Raw genomic sequence first — 27,151 nt, 5'->3', positions numbered from 1 at the left:
AGTACAAGCAAGGGGTTAGCAAGGTAAAATACCTCTGTTTCCTTCCTCTGTATTATATTTCATATTCCCCAAATCTCTCAATTCCTATAACAAATAAAAAATAACTATACCCAGGGGTTTACTCACATTTACAGTGCTGTTGTCGGGCCATGGGTCCCGACCCAGGGCGACTCCTGATTGGCTATTTGCTGGTAGAATATTCAACAAGCACCTGGTTAGCTGCTGTGATTGGACACAGCCAGTGCAGTTATGTAAATGAGCACCTGGTGGCGTTTGCTGGCCTCGCGGTGAGTTGAGGTTTCAGCAGGGCTCTCATGTGCGCAGCTGAAGCTAGGCTTTTGCGGTGATATAGACGAATAGAGAGCAACGAACAAACGGAACGGATATATTAACGGTTTTCTCATCTCGTTCTCTTGTCAGTTCTCACTTTAATCTTGACAAATGTGAGCTAGACAACTTGACATTTTCATCTAAATTTTTGGACGTAACGTGTTGCCTATTTTGGAGTGCTTGCTTGTTTTCAGAGTTTAAGAAAGGTCGAACGGCAGGCAGAGTTGGATTATTCCAGTCACAGTCACAGACACATTACGCACGGGATATTCAAAACATTTAGAAATTGCGATTGGTGTCACAGTTCTCCGTGACTTTTAGGTAAGTGGGAAAAACGGTTTCTGCATTGATAAAGAGGTTACATATCAGGACGCACTGTCAATAAGTGCAAAATGCTAAATCGCTTCACTCATGCTAGTTTGTGGGCTGCTGTGAGTAGGCTATTTTAGACGGTTACATGTTTGTCTGTGAATGGGTGTTTGTGGGCTTATGTCAGTCTGTCTGCTTGCCTCACACTGTGTCGATTGGCGTCAAACAGTCTCGGTGTCAGGCGGGGAAGGCTGGTTTGGACTCTCGCCACAGCACTCGGGAAGCCCATAGTGAGGTGTAACGTTGCACCCACATTGCTTGTTTGTCTGGCCTGGTGAATAGATACATTGTATCTTCCACGAGTCAACGAACTAACTACTTAGTTATTACATTGCATCATTCACTTATTCATTGGTGATATACAAAGTAGCTAGTTAGGGCTATTGTAATTAGGCTACATTGTATCCCTGCAGTATAAAAAGTAACCTCATTTATAGCATAGGTCTATATAGCGTAGTGACAGTACATTGTATCTCACTAAGTGATAACAGAACTGATAACCCATAACATCGGCTTCTTATTAGACCACATAGGCCTAACTGCTCTTCACGTTATTCTATTATATTCTTTGATAGGCTGACCACTGTAATACCAGTGTATAAACAGTGTATTACCTAAAAAGTTGTTCAATAGTTTATTGGTCTTAATAGGCTACCTAAATGAATTAGCTGGCCTGCATTAGGCGAAGGCCTATGCACAAATGTAGCTTTTTCATGCATATCGTTATTTAGGCTACGTTTTCCATCAGATCTCTTAGGTGCTTATCCGATTTACTGCCCACAATTGACCCCCCTAGATTGCCAATGGGCTTGAGTTGTTACAAGTCATCCCCCCGGCCGCATTCCATACTAAATAACCTTTCAGCGCCATTGTTCGCTTTGAATTACCCAGTCTGTAAACTATAGAGGTAATGGGCCGATTCTATTTCTATGGGGCTCCTCAAACCCAGTTGGTGTTAAACATAATACATTCTACGGAGGCAGAGTACTAAAACTGTAAAAAGGCAAAGGCTCAACGGTCCTTGACGTGAGAAGGATGGAGTCAATAAAACGTCCGATGTTTACCGTGATGACCTCATAGCGCCCAGGTGGCCATTGTCACACCGAGATGGAACATGGCGCGGTTATTAACCTTGCGACCTCGAGCGGCAGGCAGGTGACCCCAAACAAGGCAGAGCCGCTTGAATTTCGTCCCTGTGGGATGCACCAGTGTAGCGAATGGGAGGGTTCTCCTCTGGGAAGCAATCAGTCACTAGAACAAACCCCCAAACTAGCCCAAAGTACTACCAGATAAAATAAATATGGTTTTAGAGAAACCATTCTCAACCTTTGGAACACAATCGGACACTACCAGGGACTGAAGGGTTTTTAGAAGAAACACATGCAGAAGATGAGAAGGAAGAAGGAGAAACATGTCCATTATGTCCCAAGCATCATCACCCACAGTGTTAATGAATCCATCATGGAGAATGAATGGATCGATTATCCTCTGATAGAGACATGAGATTAATTACAATGAGAGAGAATATGCTTTCTCATAGAACCAAGTGTGTGTGTGTGCGCGATGCGTGCGTGTGTGTGTTTTTGGGACACAGAGTAAACAATAGGGTTAGGGGGGGGTAATTGTGCAGAGAGAGCAGGGGGCTGGTTTCTCTTCCCTGGGGTGGAAATGCTGCCTTTAGGGGGTAGATATGCCTTTATTGGGGGAGTAGCTGATTGTCCTGGCCAGGGGGCTGGTCCTGCTGCTGTCTAGGGAGGATGGTGTTGTTGGGGTGTGGGGGATTTCTGCCTGGCTGGGGGGTTGGTTTAGCTGCCTGTGGTTTTGTTAATAGATAAAAAGACAATAAAACCCTTTTCTCCCCCTACTCTCTTTCCCATATTCTCTCTCTCAATTCAATTCAAGGGGCTTTATTGACATGGGAAACATATGTTTACATTGCCAAAGCAAGTGAAATGGATAAACAAAAGTGAAATAAACAATAAAAAGTGAATCTTGGGTCAGTCACAGTGGTCAGGTATTCTGCCACTGTGTACTCTGTGGTCCTCTGTAGCTCAGCTGGTAGAGCACGGCGCTTGTAACGCCAAGGTAGTGGGTTCGATCCCCGGGACCACCCATACACAAAAAAAAAAAATGTATGCACGCACGCACGACTGTAAGTCGCTTTGGATAAAAGCGTCTGCTAAATGGCATATTATTATTATTATTACTCTCTGTTTTGGGCCAAATAGCATTGTAGTTTGCTCTGTTTTTTTGTTAATTCTTTCCAATGTGTCAAGTAATTATATTTTCTCATGATTTGGTTGAGTGTAATTGTGTTGCTGTCCTGGGGCTCTGTGGGGTCTGTTTGTGTTTGTGAACAGAGCCCCAGGACCAGCTTGCTTAGGGGACTCTTCTCCAGGTTAATCTCTCTGTAGGTGATGGCTTTCTCTCTCTCTCTCTCTCTCTCTCTCTCTCTCTCTCTCTCTCTCTCTCTCTCTCTCTCTCTCTCTCTCTCTCTCTCTCTCTCTCTCTCTGTGCCTCCTTTCTGTCCCCTACTTGCTCACTCCGTCTCCCCCTTACTCTCTCTCTCTCTCTCTCTCTCTCTCCCCTACTCCCCTCTGCTGTGCTAGTAGTACCAGTGAAGAGTGAGGATGAGAGGAGGAGCATTGTGTTGATAGATAGACCCCAAGGGGAGCATAGATCTGTTGTATCCCTGTCTAATGGCCATTTGGATGCTAATTCCTCCATGTCGCCCCAAGAGGATGGTTGTCATTTTATAGTCTGGTTCTATCAGCTGTAGAGAAGAGACGAGAAGAGATTGACATATTATAGCCTACAGTATTTAGATCAAACTGCAACAATGTGAGTATACCGCTGCATACAAATTGGATTCTTGTGCTTTCTTTTGAGTTTTGTACAGGAAAAGCTGAATTTACAGAGTCAGAATGATTTTCTTTGTAAGTGTATAGTGCTCTATGCAAGTTGTCTGTTCAGTCTATCAGTAAGAGGTATCTCTTGGAAGCATTTTAAAAAGGATAATGTGCAAATATTGTACAATCTAGGTGTGCAAGGCTCTTAGAGACTTACCCAGAAAGACTCGCAGCTGTAATCGCTGACAAAGGTGATTCTAACATGTATTGACTCAGGGGGTTGAATACTTATATAATGAAGATATATTCGTAAAACGAAAACAAAAAAATCAGTGAGATTCTTTTTTTCACTTTGACATTGCAGAGTATTTTGTGTAGATCGTTGACAAAAAATGACAATTAGTCAATTTTAATCCCACCTTGTAACACAACAAAATGTGGAAAAAGTCAAAGGGTGTGAATAGTTTCTGAAGGCACTGTAGATGCATGTTATTACACTAAGGCATGCATACCACATACCATGTAACTACACATTATCAGTAAAACTTAATAAGTGTGACAAAATGGATTATGGGAAATAAGTGGTATCCAGTATTACAGCAGCATGTTAAAGATGAATAATGGAACTGGGTTTAGGTTTAGTCTCTGCCAGTATACAGTCACACAGGTTCATCATTATCCTAGCTGCTCATGACACCATTGTCCTCTTTTTCAGGTCATTGGGGTTATGAGATAAAGTTATTCGATAAAGTGTTAGGAGAGATACTGTAAAGTTTGTTAAATGACTTCAATCTTCAAAAGTGATGCGCTCGCATGTAAAAAAAATAAATAAAATAAAAATAGATCTTACTGGTTCATAGGAATATAAAATGTGGAGTGTATGGCTTGTATGGTAGAAGTTATCTAGTTGTCCATATCACTGGGGTTTGTTTTGGACTAATTGGTTCCCAACAGACTGACAGACCTCACGTTCAGGAATAATTAAATAATCAAAGACCAGCGGGTTCCAACCACACACTTAGACAAAGTAGCCATTTACAGAAGACACCTCCAAAAAGAAAGTATTGGCTAAATTGTTTATCTCTAGTCCTGAACCAATTTCCCCTTGGTCTAGACAGCTAGCTAGACGTTTCAATCCAATTTCGTTCTCATACGTTTCTCTTGCGAGCATTTTAATGGCTGTTAAAGAGAGAGGAGGAGAGAGAGGAAGTAGAGAGAGAGAGAAACTCTAAATTGCATAATGGGCGGCAACACTTAAAAGCGGGACGTGAAGTCGTCTTGGGTTTTGCGTGTCGGTTTGTTTCAAATCTAAAATGAAACCTTTTCTGAGACCCATTTGATCTCCCCCTCTCTCTCCTCTCCATCTCCATCCGTCTCTCCCTCGGCCCCATCCAACATACCTTTGATGTAGTAATTGATCATTCTGGCAATCTGTCTCTCTCCAAATCTCTCTCTGAACATCTCTTCTTTCACTTCATCTTCCACCACTCTCTCTCTCTCTCTCTCTCTCTCTCTCTCTCTCTCTCTCTCTCTCTCTCTCTCTCTCTCTCTCTCTCTCTCTCTCTCTCTCTCTCTCTCTCTCTCTCTCTCTCTCTCTCTCTCTCTCTCTCTCTCTCTCTCTCTCTCTCTCTCTCTCTCTCTCTCTCTCTCTCTCTCTCTCTCTCTCTCTCTCTCTCTCTCTGTCCCCCTCCGGCTGCTTTGAAGCAGCACTAGATAATTCATCCCTCTATCCCTTTCCCTCATCCTCCCATCTCTTTATCATCATCATCCTCCCCACCCCCTCCCCCCTCATCTCTACGCCCACTCATATGTGTGGTTACCCTCCTCCCAACCCTGATAGATAGTGTTGGTATGGGGCTGGGTAAACAGTTTGTGCCTATTGGCTCTGGCTGGACTGTTTTAATGAGTGAATCTGTCAGTGTATCTTATCTGGGGATCTCACATACCCTCACCATATCATGCCTTCATAAGAGCTCACTGGAATTCCTCTGTCTGTATGCTGTATAATGAGGACTCATCTTCAGGGTTGTTCATTTCAGTGATACAGCCAGGGAGTATTTGAATAGTGAAGTGTGTGCCCCCAAACAACCTAAAAGGCATTTAAGATAAATATATTGTAATGATTTTATTCCAATGAATGTCTTGCCTGAGCACTGACTCACTGTTGTTGTTGTTGAAAACACAATCGACTGCCTTATAAATACCCTATGTTTGGCAATAGGAACATGTCTTCCAGGAGTTTTTTTTACAAACTGAATAAATGAATTGTATTTGGTTTGTATGAGTCAGAGTCAGACTCACTGTGCTCTAACAAGTGTCTCTCTACATTCTGTATGACAGTCAGTGGGCCGGGTATCATATTTCTCTATGATAAGTATGGAAACTTGCAAACTTCAGTCAACTTCAGTCCCAAATAATGAGCTCTTTTTCTTTCATCGCTCTCTCTCTCCCAGTGTTTTTTCCTCAGTTGCTAACACACACACACGCCGACTCATGTGGTACAGTATCCCACCCCCACCAATCATTACTCATGGCTTCCGGGCGACTCTAGAAAGCTTTTGAAAAGCTTCGGGGAAAAAACGCCACAACGCCATGCTGAACATCAAAGTGTTGCTTATTTTAATATGTTGCGTCCCAAATGGCACCCTCTTCCCTATTCGTGCACTACATTTGACCAGAGCTCTCCTAGGCCCTGGTCAAAAGTAGTGCACTATAAAGGGAATAAGGTGCCATTTGGGACGCAACCTATGTCTCTGTATCACCTCAGCGAGTTTTCAGAGTAACACCATCCCTGTTGAGGTTCTGAGGTTCTGACTGTGACATCAGCCTTCCCCTTCCAGGCATTAGGACCAGGATACTGCCGTGTGAAATGTCACTGAGATCTTTTTAGGAGCAGGGACAGAAAGAAATGAGCTGGTAGAGGGTTCAGCCGATGCCTGAAGGGTGTAATAATAATGATGGTGTGTGTGTGTGTGTGTGTGTGTGTGTGTGTGTGTGTGTGTGTGCGTGTTCGTGTGTGTGTCAGCATGAGTTTCATCTAGTGCCAGACTCCACGTTAATCAGGTCAACAGGAACTACTCCAGAGCTGATATTTTGTTTGTTTGTTGTGTGTGTGTGTGTTTGAATGGTCCATACTGACATTTAACAGTCTTCAGCCTTCCCCTGCAAGACCATTTATTTATCTTGATGAGTAAGTTAGTTAGTGAAGTAGAGAAAGTCTGTTTTTCTCACTGCAGTTGTAAATGCTGAGCCTCGCACAACACATTCCGGTTTGACCTGTTCTCTCTCTTTAATCTCTCTCTCCAAACTATCCCTCCCTCCCTCCTTTCTCTCCTGTCCTCCTCTCCGTTTCAATGCTAAATCACTGGGTGAATCATTCTCACCCTCCTGCTGCCAAGGTCTTTGTCTAACGCTTACTCTGTATTTCTGAGACAGGCTTCTAAATATGGAAGGCCCCTCCCTCTCTCTCTCTCTCTCTCTGCTCCTCTCCCCCCTTTCTCTCCTACTCTCTCTCCACCGTGGTGGACGGGGTGGCAGTCAGTTTTCTCTCTCCCCATTGTGAGAGTAGCACGGTGCCGTCACATACTTCTCTCTCTCTCCTCCCCCTCATCCTCTCTCTCTCCTCCCCCTCATCCTCTCTCTCTCCTCCCCCTCATCCCCTCTCTCTCCTCCCCCTCATCCTCTCTCTCTCCTCCCCCTCATCCCCTCATCCCCTCTCTTTCCTCCCCTCATCCTCTCTCTCTCCTCCCCCTCATCCCATCTCTCCTCCCCCTCATCCCCTCTCTCCTCCCCTCATCCCCTATCTCTCTCTCTCTCTCTCTCTCTCTCTTTCTCTCCTCCCCCTCCTCCCCTCTCTCTCCTCCCCTCATCCCCTCTCTCTCCTCCCCTCATCCCCTCTCTCTCTCCTCCCCCTCCTCCCATCTCTCTCCTCCCCCTCATCCCCTCTCTCTCTCCCCCTCATCCCCTTTCTCTCTCCTCCCCCTCATCCCCTCTCTTTCTCCTCCCCTCATCTCCTCTCTCTCCTCCCCCTCATCCCCTCTCTCTCTCGTCCCCCTCATCCCCTCTCTCGCTCTCCTCTCTCCTCCCCTCATCCCCTCTCTCTCTCCTCCCCCTCATCCTCTCTCTCTCTCCTCCCCCTCATCCCCTCTCCTCCCCCTCATCCCCTCTCTCTCTCTCCTCCCCTCATCCCCTCTCTCTCCTCCCCTTCATCCCCTCTCTCTCTCCTCCCCTCATCCCCCTCTCTCTCTCCTCCCCTCATCCCCTCTCTCTCTCCTCCCCTCATCCCCTCTCTCTCTCCTCCCTCATCCTCTCTCTCTCCCCCCTCATCCTCTCTCTCTCTCCTCCCCCTCATCCCCTCTCTGTCTCCTCCCCCTCCTCCCCTCTCTCTCTCCTCCCCCTCCTCCCCTCTCTCTCTCCTCACCTCATCCCCCTCTCTCCTCTCCCCCCTCATCCCCTCTCTCTCTCCTCCCCTCATCCCCTCTCTCTCTCCTCCCCCTCATCCTCTCTCTCTCCTCCCCCTCATCCCCTCTCTCTCTCCTCCCCTCATCCCCTCTCTCTCTCCTCCCCCCTCATCCCCTCTCTCTCTCCTCCCCTCATCCCCCTCTCTCTCTCCTCCCCCTCATCCCCTCTCTCTCTCCCCCTCATCCCCTCTCTCTCTCCTCCCCTCATCCCCTCTCTCTCCTCCCCCTCATCCCCTCTCTCTCCTCCCCCTCATCCCCTCTCTCTCCTCCCCCTCATCCCCTCTCTCTCTCCTCCCCCTCATCCTCTCTCTCTCCTCCCCCTCATCCCCTCTCTCTCCTCCCCCTCATCCCCTCTCTCTCTCTCTCCTCCCCCTCATCCTCTCTCTCTCCTCCCCCTCATCCTCTCTCTCTCCTCCCCCTCATCCCCTCTCTCTCCTCCCCCTCATCCCCTCTCTCTCTTCTCCCCCTCATCCCCTTTCTCTCTCTCCTCTCTCCTCCCCCTCATCCCCTCTCTCTCTCCTCCCCCTCCTCCCCCTCTCTCTCCTCCCCCCTCCCTCTCGCTCTCTCCTCCCCCTCATCCCTCTTTCTTTCACCTCTCCTCAGACAGGTGGTAGTGAGACAGTGTAAATTGAATTCAGGGAATTGGTCTGAGGCGTTTGTGTCACACTACAACTCTAACACAAACCTCAGAGGTCCAGTATAGCTAGAGTCACTCTAGCATCACAGATTTATATTCACTCTATCGCCAGTATGTCATTAGCATGCCAATGCTACTATAGATGTATTACATACTTATAGTATAGGTCTCATATAGAAAAAAGTACATCATAAGTTAGATAGGTACTGTTATGCCTATACCTAGGGCTCTATTCAGTTAAAACATAATACTTTTTTCAGTGCAAAAATGTTCTCACCAAGACTATGTTTATAGCATGAGACTAAAAGAGATTTGACAGGTTCTTAATTCAGATTCACTGGAAGGACTCCTCCCTGGATTTTCGTGACTGCACTTCTCTCCCATCTAGGGTGGCAGGTAGCCTAGCGGTTAGAGTGTTGGGTCAGTAATCGAAAGGTCGGTGGTTCGAATACCTGAGCTGATAAAGTGAAAAATCTGTAGATGTGCCATTGAGCAAGGCACTCAACCCTAATTTTCTTCAGGGGCGCCATACTACTATGGCTGACCTTGTAAAACAACACATTACACTGCACCTATCTGGTGTATGTGACAATAAAACATATACTGAAGAAAAATATAAACGCAACATGCAACAATTTCAAAGATTTTACTGAGTTACAATTCATATGAGGAAATCAGTCAATTGAAATTAATTAATTCAGCCCTATTCTATGGATTTCACATGAGTGGGAATACAGATATGCATCTGTTGGTAACAGATACCTTAAAAGAAATGGGCCTCACAATGGGCCTCAGGATCTCGTCACGGTATTTCTGTGCATTCAAATTGCCATCGATAAAATGCAATTGTGTTCGTTCATAGCTTATGCCTGCCCATACCATAACCCAACCACCACCATGGCGCACTCTGTTCACAATGTTGACATCAGCAAACCGCTTGTCCACATGATGCCTTACACGTGGTCTGCGGTTGTGAGGCCGGTTGAACGGACTGCCAAATTCTCTAAAACGATGTTGGAGGAGGCCCCAGCACAAGGTGCACCTGCGTAATGATCATGTTGTTTAATCAGCTTCTTGATATGCCACATCTGTCAGGTGGATGGATTATCTTGGCAAAGGAGAAATACTCACTAACAGAGATGTTAACAAATTTGTGCGTATGGACAATTTCTGGGATCTTTTATTTCAACTCATGAAACCAAAAGGGACCAACACTTTACATGTTGAGTTTATATTTTTGTTCAGTGTATATATACAGAACATCTTCCTAATATTGAGTTGCCCTCAGAACAGCCTCAATTCGTTGGCCCATGTTTACTCCAATGCAGTTGTGTCAAGTTGGCTGGATGTCCATTGGGTGATTAACCATTCTTGATACACACGGGAAACTGTTGAGCATGAAAAACCCAGCAGCGTTGCAGTTCTTGACACACTCAAACCAGTGCGCCTGGCACCTTATCATTCCCTGTTCAAAGGCACTTAAATCTTTTGTCTTGGTGCACATACAGAATCCATGTCTCAATTGTCTCAAAGCTTAAAAATCCTTCTTTAACCTGTCTCCTCCCCTTCATCTACACTGATTGAAGTGGATTTAACAAGTGATATCAATAACGGATCATAGCTTTTACCTGGATTCACCAGGTCAGTCTATGTCATGGAAAGAGCTGGTGTTCCTAATGTTTTGTACACTCAGTGTATATATCCAGGATAGGGATTATAGAGAGAGAGAGAGTGTAGCTCCACTCGGCCAGGTGTAATCATCTGTTTGAGGCCCAGAGCAGTTCCCTGGACGTGCACCGACAAGTACGGAGATCTTAGCCCTGTCTGAGAACCAAAACAAAACAGTTGGAGTAGCAGACAGTGAGAGTGAAACAAAATTATTGTCCTGTGGGAACCTATTGGAGTCCCACTCTGAGTCCAAAATGGCATAGTGCTCTACTTTTGACCAGGGCCTTTTTTTTTATCCTTTAAAAAAAGTATTTTTAATATGAATAATGCAGATAGAGTGTGGCTTCTATCAATGTATTGTCTGCATCATTTCCAATCTCCCATATATATGTGATGAGTAAACTTGCCTGAGACCTGAAAGCTTTGTCAACTTCTAGACCTAATGCCTAGGCTTTAGCTCAGTGTGCTAACGTGGTCTAGATCTAATGCCTAGGCTTTAGCTCAGTGTGCTAACATGGTCTAGATCTAATGCCTAGGCTTTAGCTCAGTGTGCTACCGTGGTCTAGAGCTAATGCCTAGGCTTTAGCTCAGTGTGCTACCATGGTCTAGATCTAATGCCTAGGCTTTAGCTCAGTGTGCTAACGTGGTCTAAATCTAATGTCTAGGCTTTAGCTCAGCATGATAAATCAAATCAAAGTTTATTGGTCACGTACACAGTTTAGCAGATGTTAAAGCGGGTGCAGCGAAATGCTTATGCTACTAGCTCCTACCAATGCAGTAAAATGTCAAAGAAGTACACAAATAATACAAACTATTATAAAAATAGTAATATAAAAAAACACAACAAGAAATTAAGAAATGTTGGAACGAATCCAATGATCAACCCAAATAGCACTGTAACAGTAATCCAAATGTAATCTATATGTATATACACTGGATTATTTTACACAAGATATACTAAGAATGATAGGTCAACAGTAGATATATTAGAGTGGGCTATGTCAAGAATCCAGTATATACACTACCGGTCAAAAGTTTTAAAACACCTACTCATTCAAGGCATGTAGCGTTTTCCTGGCATCCGCCAAACCCAGATTCGCCTGTCGGACTGCCAGATGGTGAAGTGTGATTCATCACTCCAAAGAACGCATTTCCACTGCTCCAGAGTCCAATGGAGCAGTGGAAACCAAACCATCTCAGTTGATAGTCCCACTAAGCGCAAACCGGATGGGATGGCGTATCGCTGCAGAATGCTGTGGTAGCCATGCTGGTACAGTGTGCCTTGAATTCTAAATAAATCACAGATAGTGTCACCAGCAAAGCACCATCATGCCTCCTCCTCCATGCTTCACAGTGGGAACCACACATGCAGAGATCATCCGTTCACCTACACTGCGTCTCACAAAGACACGGCGGTTGGAACCAAAAATCTCAAATTTGGACTCATCAGACCAAAGGACAAATTTCCACCGGTCTAATGTCCATTGCTTGTGTTTCTTGGCCCAAGCAAGTCTCTTCTTATTATTGGTGTCCTTTAGTAGTGGTTTCTTTGCAACAACCATGAAGGCCTGATTCACACAGTCTCCTCTGAACAGTTGATGTTGAGATGTGTCTGTGACTTGAACTCTGTGAAGCATTTATTTGGGCTGCAATTTCTGAGGCTGGTAACTCTAATGAACTTATCCTCTGCAGCAGAGGTAACTCTGGGTCTTCCATTCCTGTGGCGGTCCTCATGAGAGTCAGTTTCATCATAGCGCTTGATGGTTTTTGCGACTGCACATAAAGAAACTTTCAAAGTTCTTGAAATGTTCCATATTGACTGACCTTCATGTCTTAAAGTAATGATGGACTGTCGTTTCTCTTTGCTTATTTGAGCTGTTCTTGCCATAATATGGACTTGGTCTTTTACCAAATAGGGCTATCTTTTGTATACCCCCCCTACCTTGTCACAACACAACTGATTGGCTCAAACGCATTAAAAAGGAAAGAAATTCCACAAATTAACTTTTAAGAAGGCACACCTGTTAATTGAAATGCATTCCAGGTGACTACCTCATGAAGCGGGTTGAGAGAATGCCAAGAGTGTGCAAAGCTGTCATCAAAGCAAAGGGTGGCTATTTGAAGAATCTCAAATATAAAATATATTTTGATTTGTTTAACACTTTTTTGGTTACTACATGATTCCATATGTGTTATTTCATAGTTTTGATGTCTTCACTATTATTCCACAATGTAGAAAATAGTAAAAATAAAGAAAAACCCTGGAATGAGTAGGTGTGTCGAAACTTTTAACTGGTACTGTATCTCTCTCTCTATCTCTCTCTTGCTTCTCCTTAATTTTGGAAGAAATGTATTTGTAAAAACTGTTCAACTATTGTCTTTCTCTCTTTTTGAGTCAATTACTCACCACTTTTTATGCACTGCAGTGCTAGCTAGCTGTAGCTTATGCTTTCAGTACTAGATTCATTCTCTGATCCTTTTATTGGGTGGACAACATGTCAGTTCATGCTGCAAGAGATCTGATAGGTTGGAGGATGTCCTTCGGAAGTTGTCATAATTACTGTGTAAGTCTATGGAAGGGGGTGAGAACCATGAGCCTCCTAGATTTTGTATTGAGGTCCATGTACCCAGACGAGGACAGAAGCTAGCTGTCCTCCGGCTACACCATGGTGCTACCCTACAGAGTGCTGCTGAGGCTACTGTGGACCTTCATTGCAAAACAGTGTGTTTTAATCAATTATTTGGTGACGTGAATATATTTAGTATTGTTTTATCTAAAAAGGATAACTTTTTTAATCTTTCACTATTTTTATTTTTATGAAATTCACTGAGGAGGATGGTCCTCCCCTTCCTCCTCTGAGGAGCCTCCACTGATGTAGACTTGCTGAAGAATGTGCAATCCTAGTAATGCAGCTCTTATGGCGCTGAGAGGGAGTTAGAGTAAGGAGGACTGGGGAAGGCCAAGAAGACCTGATCCTAACTATGAGGAGAGGAGAGGAGAGGAGAGGAGAGGAGAGGAGAGGAGAGGAGAGGAGAGGAGAGGGGGAGGCCAGGGAAAGGGGGAAGGAGCGTAGTGGAATAATATGAAGTTTTACTCCCTTAATGATTGACTTCTACTTGGCCCAAGCTGCATATAATGAATCAAAGTTTATTACAATCATTTTTTACTCCTGTCTCACTTCCCTAAATAGTTGATTCATGGGTCTTTATTGCGTAAATCTTTTCTCTGTCCATTCCTTGTCAGTTAGATTGGTTCAGAGCAATGTTGTTGTGCATGGCGTAAGTTTATGGTGTTGGCACTGGCAGTTGTGTGCTTGTCCAAGCCAGTGGAGTTAGGTGAAGTAAAAGTGTGTGTGTGTGTGTTTGTGTGTGAGTGTGTATACATATGTATGTGTGTGTGAGTTGTTGAACCTGTGTTTTGGAAAGCAGAGAGTCGTCCTAATGAGTCATGCCACACTTCCCAAGGCCAAACTATTCCTGGAAATTAGTTCCCTTTCTTTCACTCTCTCTCACTCTCTCTTTCTCTATCTCCGCCCGCTTTAAAAAATGACTTTTTTACAATTCTCTTTCCGCCCACTTTTATAATCCTCTCTCTCTCTCCCTCTCCCTCTCCCTCTCCCCTCTCTCTCTCTCTCTCTCTCTCTCTCTCTCTCTCTCTCTCCCTCTCTCCTTCCTCACTCTTGACATTTTTTGTTTTAGCTTCTCAAAAGCATTTAGTTCGTTTCTCTCCATCTATTTGCCTCTATCTTCCACCTCTCTCATCACTTTTTGTCCTTTTTAAATTACTCACTTTTTCTCCTCTCTTTCTGCTCCATCCTGTCAAAATCAGTTCAGATTCCAAACTTCTGACTGGCTGTACTTCCTTACTTCCTGCTGACTGGTACTTCCTGGTATTGATGAAGTGTCAGCTGACACATACTAGTGAATCACTGACCGCAGACTGACTGACCAACCAATAGCACTGTTACATACAGTGTCATCACAGAGGATATCCACCACAGCCATTGTTTCCAGACAGATGGCTTCATGTGGTCCTCTGTAGCTCAGTTGGTAGAGCATGGCGCTTGTAACGCCAAGGTAGTGGGTTCGATCCCCGGGACCACCCATACGTAAAAATGTATGCACACATGACTGTAAGTCGCTTTGGATAAAAGCGTCTGCTAAATGGCATATTATTATATTATTATTCCATCTCAGTGTGTTTGTTGTTCTGTTGAAGGACAACGCCCCACACCACACCTCTCTCAGACCTATGACAATATCCCGATCGATCGTAGCGAGGGTCAGAACTTTCTGTTGGGCTACTGTCCAAGAGGGCAGCCATCTTCCCTCGGCTTCAGTGACCAATGATGTTCTGAGAACAATAACCAATGACATGGAGGAGAAATACATTGAGTCAGATAGTTTAATAATACTTAAAGGGAGGTGTGACTGCTTCAAGGGAAGGCAACGGCTTCAGGGATAGTAGCACAGCACTCTAGCTGACTCTATTGTTCTTCTGGCCAGGTCTTCAAAGACTCTCAGAGAATAGCCCCTCAGAACCAGTAGCAGTGTTACCAGGTGTGACGTCACGAGAGGCTACACAGCTTTCAGCGGGATTGCTCAAGTAGTGCAAGGAGACAAGGTTCAAACAAAACAAGGATTTTATTATAGGTCTTGGGAAATTAACGAAAATATAACAAAATTCTGTTCTCTTGTGGCTCTTTAAGGGTTAACAGTTCAGGGATGTCTCTTCCACATCCAAAATCATAATTCTCACTCGCTCAGATAACTTTTCCCCAGCCTTACTGTAGTCCACGTTGCAGCTAGTGGCCAACCCAGCAAAAAGTCCTTCCAAATGTCTCTCACGTATTTCCACAGGTGCATATATCCAAAGGTGAGTATTTCCCAAAGGTAAGTATCTCCAAATCCTTATATTCCTCATGGAAGTGGACGTGCAGCACTCTTGTCCTCCAGAGAGCCCAGGTTGGAGACTGTGTCTCTTCCCTTCCCAAACCTTCAGCTCATCAGCTCCTCATTTGTTTCAGCTGCGTGGGAAGATTGGCCATAGAGGGGTGGAGTTCCCGACCATACCAGCAGATGGAGCCATAGCTGTCTGGGTTTGCAGCCACCTCAGGGGGATGTAACGTCCCTCCAGGACACAGCCTCTCGTGACATCACACATCCCCCTCCTCGGGACCGACGTCCTCGTCGGGGTAAAGGCAGCGAAGAAGGCATCACGCCGGGAGAGGGCGTCCGCATTGCCGTGGTGCTTGCCAGACTGCTCTCTCTTCAACTCCTCCAACTCTAGGACCAGGGACTCAGCCTCCTGTTGTCTCTCCTTGAGTTTCTTACTGAACGCATCAGCCTTGGTTTTAGCAGAGTTTAGCTTCTGTTGAGCAGCTTTCAGTTCCTTCTCTCTCTCTGCCTCCGCATTCTTCATCTTGTTCTCCAACACCTTGTACTTCTCCTCTGCCTTCTTCTGGACCTCCTTACTACTGCGCAGGGTCTCCTCACACTCCTCGATGGTCCTGCGCAGCCTCTCCAGCTCCTCCTGTTGCTTAGGGAAGGAGCTCTGTTGGAGTTTAGCCTGGAGGATATCTAACTCTTCTGTCTTCATGTCTAACTGTTGCTTTAACAAACGATACCTCTCAGCGGTCCCCTTCAGACCAGACAGTTCTTTGTCCAGATTCTGTAGCTCCGTCTCTGTGTCGGTCTGGGCACCTGCCATCCCTATCAGAGCCCGGGCGGGAGTGAGTAACTCGGAGGATTGCACCGGAGCCTTCCCAGGATGAGTCTTGCCTCTCCGTTTCCGAGGTACTCGGGTTATCCTCTCCTGAGACTCTCTCCAGAGTGGGTAAAAGGCTGGGCAGTCTCGTCCAATTAGGACAGGGACGGGGAGGGAATCAACCACCCCCCGCCGTCGTGTGTATGGTTCCCCGTGTGCTGGTCATTGTAAGTTCAGTAATGGGGTATTCTCTGGTGTCCCCATGGACACAGGAAACTGGGAGGACTTTCCCCGGGGTCAGACACGTTGGGCCCACCAAATCCTTACGCACCAGGGTGGCCCGGCTACCAGAATCCAGTAAGGCCTCCACATCATGGTGATTCACAGTTACCGGGCAGGTGGGGGGGTCGATCTGGGCCGCCATCTACGACTCCCAAGAGCGAGGCAAAACGGTGTGTGGGTGCTGAGCTGGAGGACTCCGCAGTGGGCATAGGTTCATCGGCTGGTTTCCCACACTGCCAGGAGATATGTCCCATCTCCCCACACCGGTAACACTGTCGAGTTTCCCCCTCCTGGTGTACTCTTCTTGGACCCGCCTGGTTTCTGGCTCCCCCTGGAGCCGGGATAAGTCCTGACGTGGCTGGGTTCGAGACCTTGGGGTCCTTTGGACGGGTTCTTCCCATTTGTGGTGGGGCCGCACTCCTGGGGTCTTTTCGGGAAGCATTCAGCATCTCCGCTGTGGCCTGGTACTTTTCCACAGCTTCCACGGTCAGATCAGCCGTGGTCAAGGCCTGTTGACTGACGAACCGTTTTGCCTCATAAGGCAGGGCGCGTAGGTAACGATCCACCACAACGGCCTCCACCACCGCCGCTGCTGTATTCCTCTGCGGATCCAGCCATTTCCTTGCGATTCGGACAAGTTCATGCATCTGCGCCCGAGGAGGTTGGTCTGGTTGGAAGGTCCAGCTGTGAAGCGCTGGGCCATACCAAACTTTGTGAGTCCATATCTGCTGAGGATCTCAGACTTCAGGGCATCATAGTCAGTAACCTGGTCAGGGCCCAGGTCCCGGACAGCATTCAGCGATTCCCCGGTTAGAAAGGGGGCTAACAGACCAACCCACTGTTGCTTGGGCCAGGCTTCCCTAGTGGCCGTGGCCTCAAATGCATGCAGGTATGCCTCAATGTCATCGGTAGCTCCCATCTTAGATATAAAGTCACTTGCCTTTATTGGGCGGGTATTTTGGACCACCCTCTGTCTCTGCAACTGCAATTCCTCTGCCTTCAGAAGGTTGGCTTTCTTTTGCTCCTCCAAGAGAGCCACGTTTACTTGCATCTGGGCGTGCTGGCCAGCAACAAGGGCTTTCAATATGTCCTCCATTTCAGTCGGCGGGGAGCCTACGGCCAACTTGGAAAACTGGGTGATCAAACCTTCGGTATCCTCCTCTGACATGCACTATTAACGCTTGAGCGTGCCCGTATTCTCCACCATCTGTGACGTCACGAGAGGCTACACAGCTTTCAGCGGGATTGCTCAAGTAGTGCAAGGAGACAAGGTTCAAACAAAACAAGGATTTTATTATAGGTCTTGGGAAATTAACGAAAATATAACAAAATTCTGTTCTCTTGTGGCTCTTTAAGGGTTAACAGTTCAGGGATGTCTCTTCCACATCCAAAATCATAATTCTCACTCGCTCAGATAACTTTTCCCCAGCCTTACTGTAGTCCACGTTGCAGCTAGTGGCCAACCCAGCAAAAAGTCCTTCCAAATGTCTCTCACGTATTTCCACAGGTGCATATATCCAAAGGTGAGTATTTCCCAAAGGTAAGTATCTCCAAATCCTTATATTCCTCATGGAAGTGGACGTGCAGCACTCTTGTCCTCCAGAGAGCCCAGGTTGGAGACTGTGTCTCTTCCCTTCCCAAACCTTCAGCTCATCAGCTCCTCATTTGTTTCAGCTGCGTGGGAAGATTGGCCATAGAGGGGTGGAGTTCCCGACCATACCAGCAGATGGAGCCATAGCTGTCTGGGTTTGCAGCCACCTCAGGGGGATGTAACGTCCCTCCAGGACACAGCCTCTCGTGACATCACACAGGCTAACAACAACCCTGACCTAACCTGGTCTCTGTGCTGTATTGTCAACTACAGCATAAACAAACAAAGGGGTATTCTACAAAGCAGGATCAATAAGTTAGCCAGCTAACTTACCTACAATGTTATTTCAGAATAGTTACAGTGGGGAAAAAAGGATTTAGTCAGCCACCAATTGTGCAAGTTCTCCCACTTAAAAAGATGAGAGAGGCCTGTAATTTTCATCATAGGTACACGTCAACTATGACAGACAAATTGAGAATTATTTTCTCCAGAAAATCACATTGTAGGATTTTTTATGAATTTATTTGCAAATTATGTTGGAAAATAAGTATTTGGTCACCTACAAACAAGCAAGATTTCTGGCTCTCACAGACCTGTAACTTCTTCTTTAAGAGGCACCTCTGTCCTCCACTCGTTACCTGTATTAATGGCACCTGTTTGAACTTGTTATCAGTATAAAAGACACCTGTCCACAACCTCAAACAGTCACACTCCAAACTCCACTATGGCCAAGACCAAAGAGCTGTCAAAGGACACCAGAAACAAAATTGTAGACCTGCACCAGGCTGGGAAGACTGAATATGCAATAGGTAAGCAGCTTGGTTTGAAGAAATCAACTGTGGGAGCAATTATTAGGAAATGGAAGACATACAAGACCACTGATAATCTCCCTCGATCTGGGGCTCCACGCAAGATCTCACCCCGTGGGGTCAAAATGATCACAAGAACGGTGAGCAAAAATCCCAGAACCACACGGGGGGACCTAGTGAATGACCTGCAGAGAGCTGGGACCAAAGTAACAAAGCCTACCATCAGTAACACACTACGCCGCCAGGGACTCAAATCCTGCAGTGCCAGACGTGTCCCCCTGCTTAAGCCAGTACATGTCCAGGCCCGTCTGAAGTTTGCTAGAGTGCATTTGGATGATCCAGAAGAGGATTGGGAGAATGTCATATGGTCAGATGAAAGCAAAATATAACTTTTTGGTAAAAACTCAACTCGTCGTGTTTGGAGGACAAAGAATGCTGAGTTGCATCCAAAGAACACCATACCTACTGTGAAGCATGGGGGTGGAAACATCATGCTTTGGGGCTGTTTTTCTGCAAAGGGACCAGGACGACTGATCCGTGTAAAGGAAAGAATGAATGGGGCCATGTATCGTGAGATTTTGAGTGAAAACCTCCTTCCATCAGCAAGGGCATTGAAGATGAAACGTGGCTGGGTCTTTCAGCATGACAATGATCCCAAACACACCGCCCGGGCAACGAAGGAGTGGCTTCGTAAGAAGCATTTCAAGGTCCTGGAGTGGCCTAGCCAGTCTCCAGATCTCAACCCCATAGAAAATCTTTGGAGGGAGTTGAAAGTCCGTGTTGCCCAGCGACAGCCCCAAAACATCACTGCTCTAGAGGAGATCTGCATGGAGGAATGGGCCAAAATACCAGCAACAGTGTGTGAAAACCTGGTGAAGACTTACAGAAAACGTTTGACCTGTGTCATTGCCAACAAAGGGTATATAACAAAGTATTGAGAAACTTTTGTTATTGACCAAATACTTATTTTCCACCATAATTTGCAAATAAATTCATAAGAAATCCTACAATGTGATTTTCTGGATTTTCTTTTCTCATTTTGTCTGTCATAGTTGACGTGTACCTATGATGAAAATTACAGGCCTCTCTCATCTTTTTAAGTGGGAGAACTTGCACAATTGGTGGCTGACTAAATACTTTTTTCCCCCACTGTAACTATTCTGAAATAACATTGTCGTTTTTAGAAAGATAAGCTTGGAATGGGCATGGTCTAAATGACTCAACAACCAATAACACATATCTAAGTTTGGCTTTTTAATGAACCAGAAAATCGACAGTTATTTCTGGTTGTTAATTAAAGTTAGCTGTCAAGACCTCACAAACAGATCTGGGACCAGGCTATCCCTGACTCACAGACAACACAACAAGACCATCTGCTCTCATTCAGGAAAGCCTTCAAGTGCCGCCTTGTTTCCCTGGCTGACGCTATCGAACACTGTAAATGCTCGGAGAGGTTAAAAGGTGTTTCCTTCTATCGAGGACTCACCGGATGGTTGTGACTCCCTTTACTCCCTCTACTGGGTCTGACGGAAACCCAAAACAAAGACCTCACTCCTCTCTAGCCTCCCCAGTGGGAGGGTTACTATTACTCATGCTTGTCTAACTGACTGGCTGACTGGGGAGAGAACGGTCTGTCTTACTGACTGGCTGACTGGGGAGAGAGAACGGTCTGTCTTACTGACTGACTGACTGGCTGACTGGCTGGGGAGAGAACGGTCTGTCTTACTGACTGACTGACTGGCTGACTGGCTGGGGAGAGAAACAGTCTGTCTTACTGACTGGCTGACTGGGGAGAGAACGGTCTGTCTGTCTAACTGACTGGCTGACTGGGGAGAGAACGGTCTGTCTTACTGACTGGCTGACTGGGGAGAGAGAACGGTCTGTCTTACTGACTGACTGACTGGCTGACTGGCTGGGGAGAGAACGGTCTGTCTTACTGACTGACTGACTGGCTGACTGGCTGGGGAGAGAAACAGTCTGTCTTACTGACTGGCTGACTGGGGAGAGAACGGTCTGTGTCAGGTTTTGGCCATGACTGTTCGGGTTTTGGTCACTAGATGTCCCCATTGCACCTTTTTTGTACCTTTTGTTTTTCTTGCTCTAATTATTGTTTGCACCTGTAGGTCATTCCCTTGTTAGTATTTAAACCCTGTGTGTTCCTCAGTTCCTTGCTCAGTGTTTGTAAGTTAGCACCCAGCCCCAGCCCAAGCCTTGTTTTATATAGATATTTCTCTGGTGGGATTTTCCAGAGGTTCTCTGGTTTAGTTCTTGTGTTTTGTTTGAGTAGTCTTTTGAGGTTTGTTTTTCCCTGCTGTTTTTTACCACTTTGTGGAGTTTCTTTTGTTTTTTGGAGGTTTTCCTCTTTGTGCCTCTTGGCTTTATTTTTGGACATTGTGGATTGAGTTTCTTTGCCTGAAGATTTTGTTCTTTAATTAAACCACCATCTCCAGTACAGCTGTGTCTGCCTCATCTTCTGGGTTCTGACTATTATTAGTGACTGTTTCTCGCACCGGGTCGTGACAGTCTGTCTTACTGACTGACTGACTGGCTGACTGGCTGGGGAGAGAAACAGTCTGTCTTACTGACTGGCTGACTGGGGAGAGAACGGTCTGTCTTACTGACTGACTGACTGGCTGACTGGCTGGGGAGAGAAACAGTCTGTCTTACTGACTGGCTGACTGGGGAGAGAACGGTCTGTCTTACTGACTGACTGGCTGACTGGCTGGGGAGAGAACGGTCTGTCTTACTGACTGACTGGCTGACTGGCTGGGGAGAGAACGGTCTGTCTTACTGACTGACTGGCTGGGGAGAGAAACAGTCTGTGTGGCTGCTGTGTTCATGGACACCACACAGAGAAGACAGAACACAGAGAACATAATAGATTTAGAATCAGCTCCTTGTTCAACCCCTGGCCCAAACTCAATGCCTTAGAATTAGACTGAGTGGAACGAACATTCCAACTCAAAGTTGGGCTTGATACCATCAAGTCATATAGTATGGCAAACTCTCATAGTATGGCCCAACTTGAATGGGTGTTTTAATGGGCGCTATTGATCTTAGCAGTTCCAAGACAATCACATTAAACACTGAACAAAAAATATAAACACAACATGCAACAATTTCAAAGATTTTACTGAGTTACAGTAAAATGGCAGGGAGCTTTGCCCAGTACATCACTGGGGCAAAGCTCCCTGCCATCCAAGACCTCTATACCAGGCGGTGTCAGAGGAAGGCCCTCAAAATTGTCAAAGACTCCAGCCACCCTAGTCATAGACTGTTCTCTCTGCTACCGCACGGCAAGCGGTACCGGAGTGCCAAGTCTAGGTCCAAAAGACTTCTCAACAGCTTCTACCCACAAGCCATAAGACTCCTGAACAGCTAATCATGGCTACCCGGACTATTTGCACTGCCCCCCACCCCATCCTTTTTACGCTGCTGCTACTCTGTTAAGTATTTATGCATAGTCACTTTAACTCTACCCACATGTACATATTACCTCAACTACCTCAACTAGCCGGTGCCCCCCGCACATTGACTCTGCACCGTTACCCCCTGTATATATAGCCTCCCTACTGTCACTTTATTTTACTTCTGCTCTTTGTTTTTCTCAACACTTTTTTTTTTGTTGTTGTTTTATTCTTACTTTTTTGTTTAAAATAAACGCACTGTTGGTTAAGGGCTGTAAGTAAGCATTTCACTGTAATGTCTGCACTTGTTGTATTCGGCGCATGTGACCAATAAAATTTGATTTGATTTGATTTGATTTGATTTGATTATAAGGAAATCAGTCAATTGAAATAAATTCACTAGGCCCTAATCTATGGATTTCACATGATTGGGAATACAGATATGCATCTGTTGGTCACAGATACCTTTAAAAAAAGGTAGGGGCGTGGATCAGAAAACCAGTCAGTATCTGGTGTGACCACCATTTGCCTCATGCAGCATGACACATCTCTTTCGCATAGAGTTGATCAGGTTGTTGATTGTGGCCTGTGGAATGTTGTCCCACTCCTCTTCAATGGCTGTGCTGGATATTGGCGGGAACTGGAACACGCTGTCGTACACATCGATCCAGAGTATCCCAAACATGCTCAATGGGTGACATGTCTGGTGAGTATGCAGGCCATGGAAGAACTGGGACATTTTCAGCTTCCAGGAATTGTGTACAGATCCTTGCGACATGGGGACTCATCTGTGAAGAGCACACTTCTCCAGCGTACCAGTGGCCATCAAAGGTGAGCATTTGCCCACTGAAGTCGGTTACGACGGCAAACTACAGTCAGGTCAAGACCCTGGTGAAGATGACGAACATGCAGAGGAGCTTCCTAGAGACGGTTTCTGACAGTTTGTGCAGAAATACTTTGGTTTGCAAGCCCACAGTTTCATCAGCTGTCCGGGTGGGTTGTCTCAGACGATCCCACAGGTGAAAAAGCCAGATGTGGAAGTCCTGGGCTGGCGTGGGTACACGTGGTCTGCGGTTGTGAGGCCGGTTGAACGTACTGCCAAATTCTCTAAAACGATGTTGGAGGAGGCTTATGGTAGAGAAATGAACATTAAATTCTCTGGCAACAGCTCTGGTGGACATTCCTTCAGTCAGCATGCCAATTGCACACCCTCAAAACTTGAGACATCTGTGGCATTGTGTTGTGTGACAAATCTGCACATTTTAGAGTGGCGTTTTATTGTCCCCAGCACAAGGTGCACCTGCAAAATCATCATGTTGTTTAATCAGCTTCTTGATATGCCACACCTGTCAGGTGGATGGATTGTCTTGGCAAATGAGAAATGCTCACTAACAGGGATGTAAACAAATTTGTGCACAAAATGTGTGCGTATGGACAATTTCTGGATCTTTTATTTCAGCTCATGAAACATGGGACCAACACTTTACGTGTTGCGTTTATATTTTTGTTCAGTATAGTTTAGAATGCAAATTACAATGTGATTGTCATGAGACATTCCAGTGCCAAAAGGAATCCAAACACTTTTGTCAAACTTTCTCTGAAGCATACTTTTTCATAAGAGCCTTTCTCCTCCCTCCCTCATTCCCTCCTTCCCTCTCTCCTCCCCTCTCTCTGTCTGTTTTATTGTTGTGTGGTGGGACTTAGACAGCTGTTCATAACCATTCATTAGCACTGTGGATTATTCTGGACAAATCATGTGAGTGGAGGGAGATGGCAGTGGGATAGGGAGATAGATGGTTAGCTAAACACTGTGGGCTCGCCTCGCTTCCCTCGCTAGCTTCTCCCTGAACACTGCGGCTTGTTTTCCCACTTAGACATGGCAGCTGCCTGGTGCCTCAAAAACACTTGACTGTGTATGCCAAACATAATCTTGGTTTTGGTTAGTGGTGATTTAATTTGGTTGTGTTTTCTTTAGAACCTAAGGTTTGTGTTTCCATCCAGTTTGGTGGTCAGTAAAAGTATTTTATTCGTTGTAACATTTGTCGAGTACCTTGTTATTGATTGTGACGGGGATCATGTTCATTTATGATGTGGAGTGGTTACCATGGTGTAGGATTGTTGACATAGTGGACAGGCCAGCGGAGGGAGATTCTCAGCTCTGCTTCTGCATGCTTAGAGTTACTGTAATCCTGTAAGAGACATATTTCAACATGGTGTCAACTGGCACAGCTGACACACACTGCTTCACTCGTTTGGAAGGCTTGGGTGTTTTCTCAAAACAAGCTGTCTACTCTCTCTCTCTCGCTCCCTCTCTCTGAACACTTGCACCCTGTATCTGTTGCCTAGCGCCTGTCTCTTGTTCTGGACAGCTGCACTGGCTGGCTATCCCTGAAATCTCCTCTGTGACACACACACACACACACACACACACACACACACACACACACACTCTACTATGTCATCCATGTCATCTGGACTGCTCCCTCGTTCTATCCTTTTCTCCCATTCACTATGCCTACAATTCCACTTTTCACTCGTCTTCATACCTCCCTTCATTCCCTCCCTCTGTCCATCACACTGTCGCTCCCCTTCCTCTGTGTCTCTACAGCTGTGTGTCAGCTGTCGGTCTGTGTCAGTGAAGTCAGAGATGAAGCAGAAACACAAAGGGACCCCAGGCCAACCCCTCTACCCCTCTACCCCTTTACCCCTCTACACCCCCTCCCCTACCAGCTGTCTCCCCCTCCCTGTCCCCATCACCCCCAATCATTAAGCATCCACCAGTAAAACTACTGGACAATACCCTTTGTGTCTCATAGATGGGTAACTACAGCACCCTATCCACCCTATCAGGCCCCAGTCTAACTACTACAGCACCCTATCCACCCTATCAGGCCCCAGTCTAACTACTACAGCACCCTATCCACCCTATCAGGCCCCAGTCTAACTACTACAGCACCCTATCCACCCTATCAGAGAAACAGTGTTTAGAAGGGAGCTCTGAAATCAACCTTTTCATGGTGGGGTTACTGCCTACTGGACAAGCCCTTTTGTGTGTAATAAATGCCTAACTACAACCACAGAAGTAGAAGGAATTAGAACTTGAATTAATTATATTTCTATGACTACACCACCCATAGAAATAGTGTTTAGAATGGAGCTCTGATATCCACTTGTTAATGGTCCACCATGTGTAGGACCAAGGATAAACTGTTTGTCTGTCTGTCTGTCTGTTGTCACTTCTCTGTGGCTTAGCCCCTCTCTGTGTAGTGTTGATACACAGACTGGACTGTCAATCATCTCAAATCTATATATGTTACCTCTCTCTCTCTCTCTCTCTCTTGCTCTCTCTCGTTATCTCTCTCTCTATCTCTCTTTATCTGTCCTTTTCTGGCTATGTGATCTGTGGAATGATCTAGATGTATTTATTACTCTCTTTCTCTCTATCTCCTAAACAACCCTGCTGCTATGTTTAGGCCAATTAGGGCTTGAGGAGGAGTTTGTAATAAGGGAGTTGGAAATTACATGATTGACATTTAGAATGCTGAAGGACTAAATAACGCTGGCTACACTAATTATACCACCTTCGATTGGTTCATTGTGTAACAACATCCGATCTAAACAAAGCCAGTGTTGTCTGTAATGTGGTGCCACTGGGCTGGGGGCCACTGGGCTGCCAACAACTAAATCAACTCAATATTGTCTGAGAGAGTTTGTATACTGCAGTACTGTGTCTAAGACAATTAACCCCTCAGGGATATTACAGTTCCTCCTACTGCTGGTACTTTAGCCTGATCACAGATCTGTTTGTGTTGTCTTGCCAGGAGTTGACCAGGGGGTTGGCATGACAGCACAAACAGATCTGGAACCAGGCTGGTTCTGGGCTCTAATTATGTTGAAACAAGCTTAAACCAAACTCAGTGGACGGATGGGGAGTTGTGTTGTATTGTGTTGTATTGTACTATATTGTATTGTATTTTGTTGTTGTGTTTTGTTGTGTTGTGTTGAATTGAGTTATATTGTATTTTGTTGTATTGTGTTATGTTGTATTATATCGTGTTACAGTGCATTCAGAAAGTATTCAAACCCCTTCACTTTTTCCACATTTGTGACCGACCACCTTTATTCGGTCTTATGTAGCAAATTTTGAAATTGTGTTTTTTAAATTGGATAAAAGCAAAGACACAGAGCTACAAAACGGTATATCATACACTGCATTTAAGGGAACAATGGTAAAGTTATTCCGCTTTGAAAGTTGATAAACTTGTAATCTCACTTTTGAGAAAATGGCCTTTGAATGTTTTGGTACCTAGTGGAGAGCTCTTCTTTTTGTCTACACCCATTCAGCATCTTTCACACCCTTAAGCTTTAGCCCCACCCATCTCGTTTCGCTCTCGGAGCGTTCAGAACGCACACTTGACGCTCTGGCCGATGAGTAGGGTTGATCCAAGCGTTCTGACCTCATAACGGCAGTCAAGCACCCAAGCTAACTGGCTAACATTGGCTAGCTTGCTATTTACTTTCAGACACAAAATTGGGATTATGGTTCATTGTTTACCTCTGGATAACATGAAAACAGCCTAACCAGCTCTGCTGGCAACAATGTAATTACGCTTTTTTGCCGACGTTTACTGACACCAGCCATATTCAACAGGTGTTGTGTGTTTGTAAATTCATCAGTTATTCTGCGCTCTGGCATACTCAGACTGAATTTACGAACACACCCGAAATGGTTACTTACATAGTGGAGTCTTTGTTAAGACATGTAGCTAGCTAGCTAGGTAGACAATGAACCTAGCTAGGTAAACATGTAAGATCATACACGTTACATAACGTTAGCTAGTGAGCCAGCCAGCTAACGTTAGCTAGTTAAACAATGAACCATAGTGCCAACTCATGATGTTAATACCCTGCATGAATCTGCTGGTAGCTAACCAACCAGGTTAAATGATAGCTAGCTAACATTAGGCTCTAACTAGCAAAGCAAATGACTCTGAGGTACGAATAATAACATCATACACGTAACGTTAGCTAGCGAGCCAGCC

At 45.5% G+C, this 27,151-nt stretch overlaps 1 protein-coding gene across 4 annotated transcripts in view; it reads left to right on the top strand.

Moving 5' to 3' along the window:
* Positions 1-310: 310 nt before the first annotated feature.
* LOC121543073 (epithelial discoidin domain-containing receptor 1) overlaps positions 311-27,151 on the top strand; it is a 64,741-nt gene continuing 37,900 nt past the window's right edge. For all 4 annotated transcript variants that reach the window (XM_045208695.1, XM_045208696.1, XM_045208693.1 and 1 more), the window contains exon 1: positions 311-651. The gene's annotated coding sequence lies outside the window, so the exon portion shown is untranslated. The remainder of the gene's footprint in view (positions 652-27,151) is intronic.

This window comes from Coregonus clupeaformis, chromosome 28, assembly GCF_020615455.1.
Source record: "Coregonus clupeaformis isolate EN_2021a chromosome 28, ASM2061545v1, whole genome shotgun sequence".
Taxonomy (NCBI): domain Eukaryota; kingdom Metazoa; phylum Chordata; class Actinopteri; order Salmoniformes; family Salmonidae; genus Coregonus; species Coregonus clupeaformis.
The sequence above is the reverse complement of the archived record's forward strand: the minus strand, read 5'-3'. Positions and strand labels throughout refer to the sequence as shown.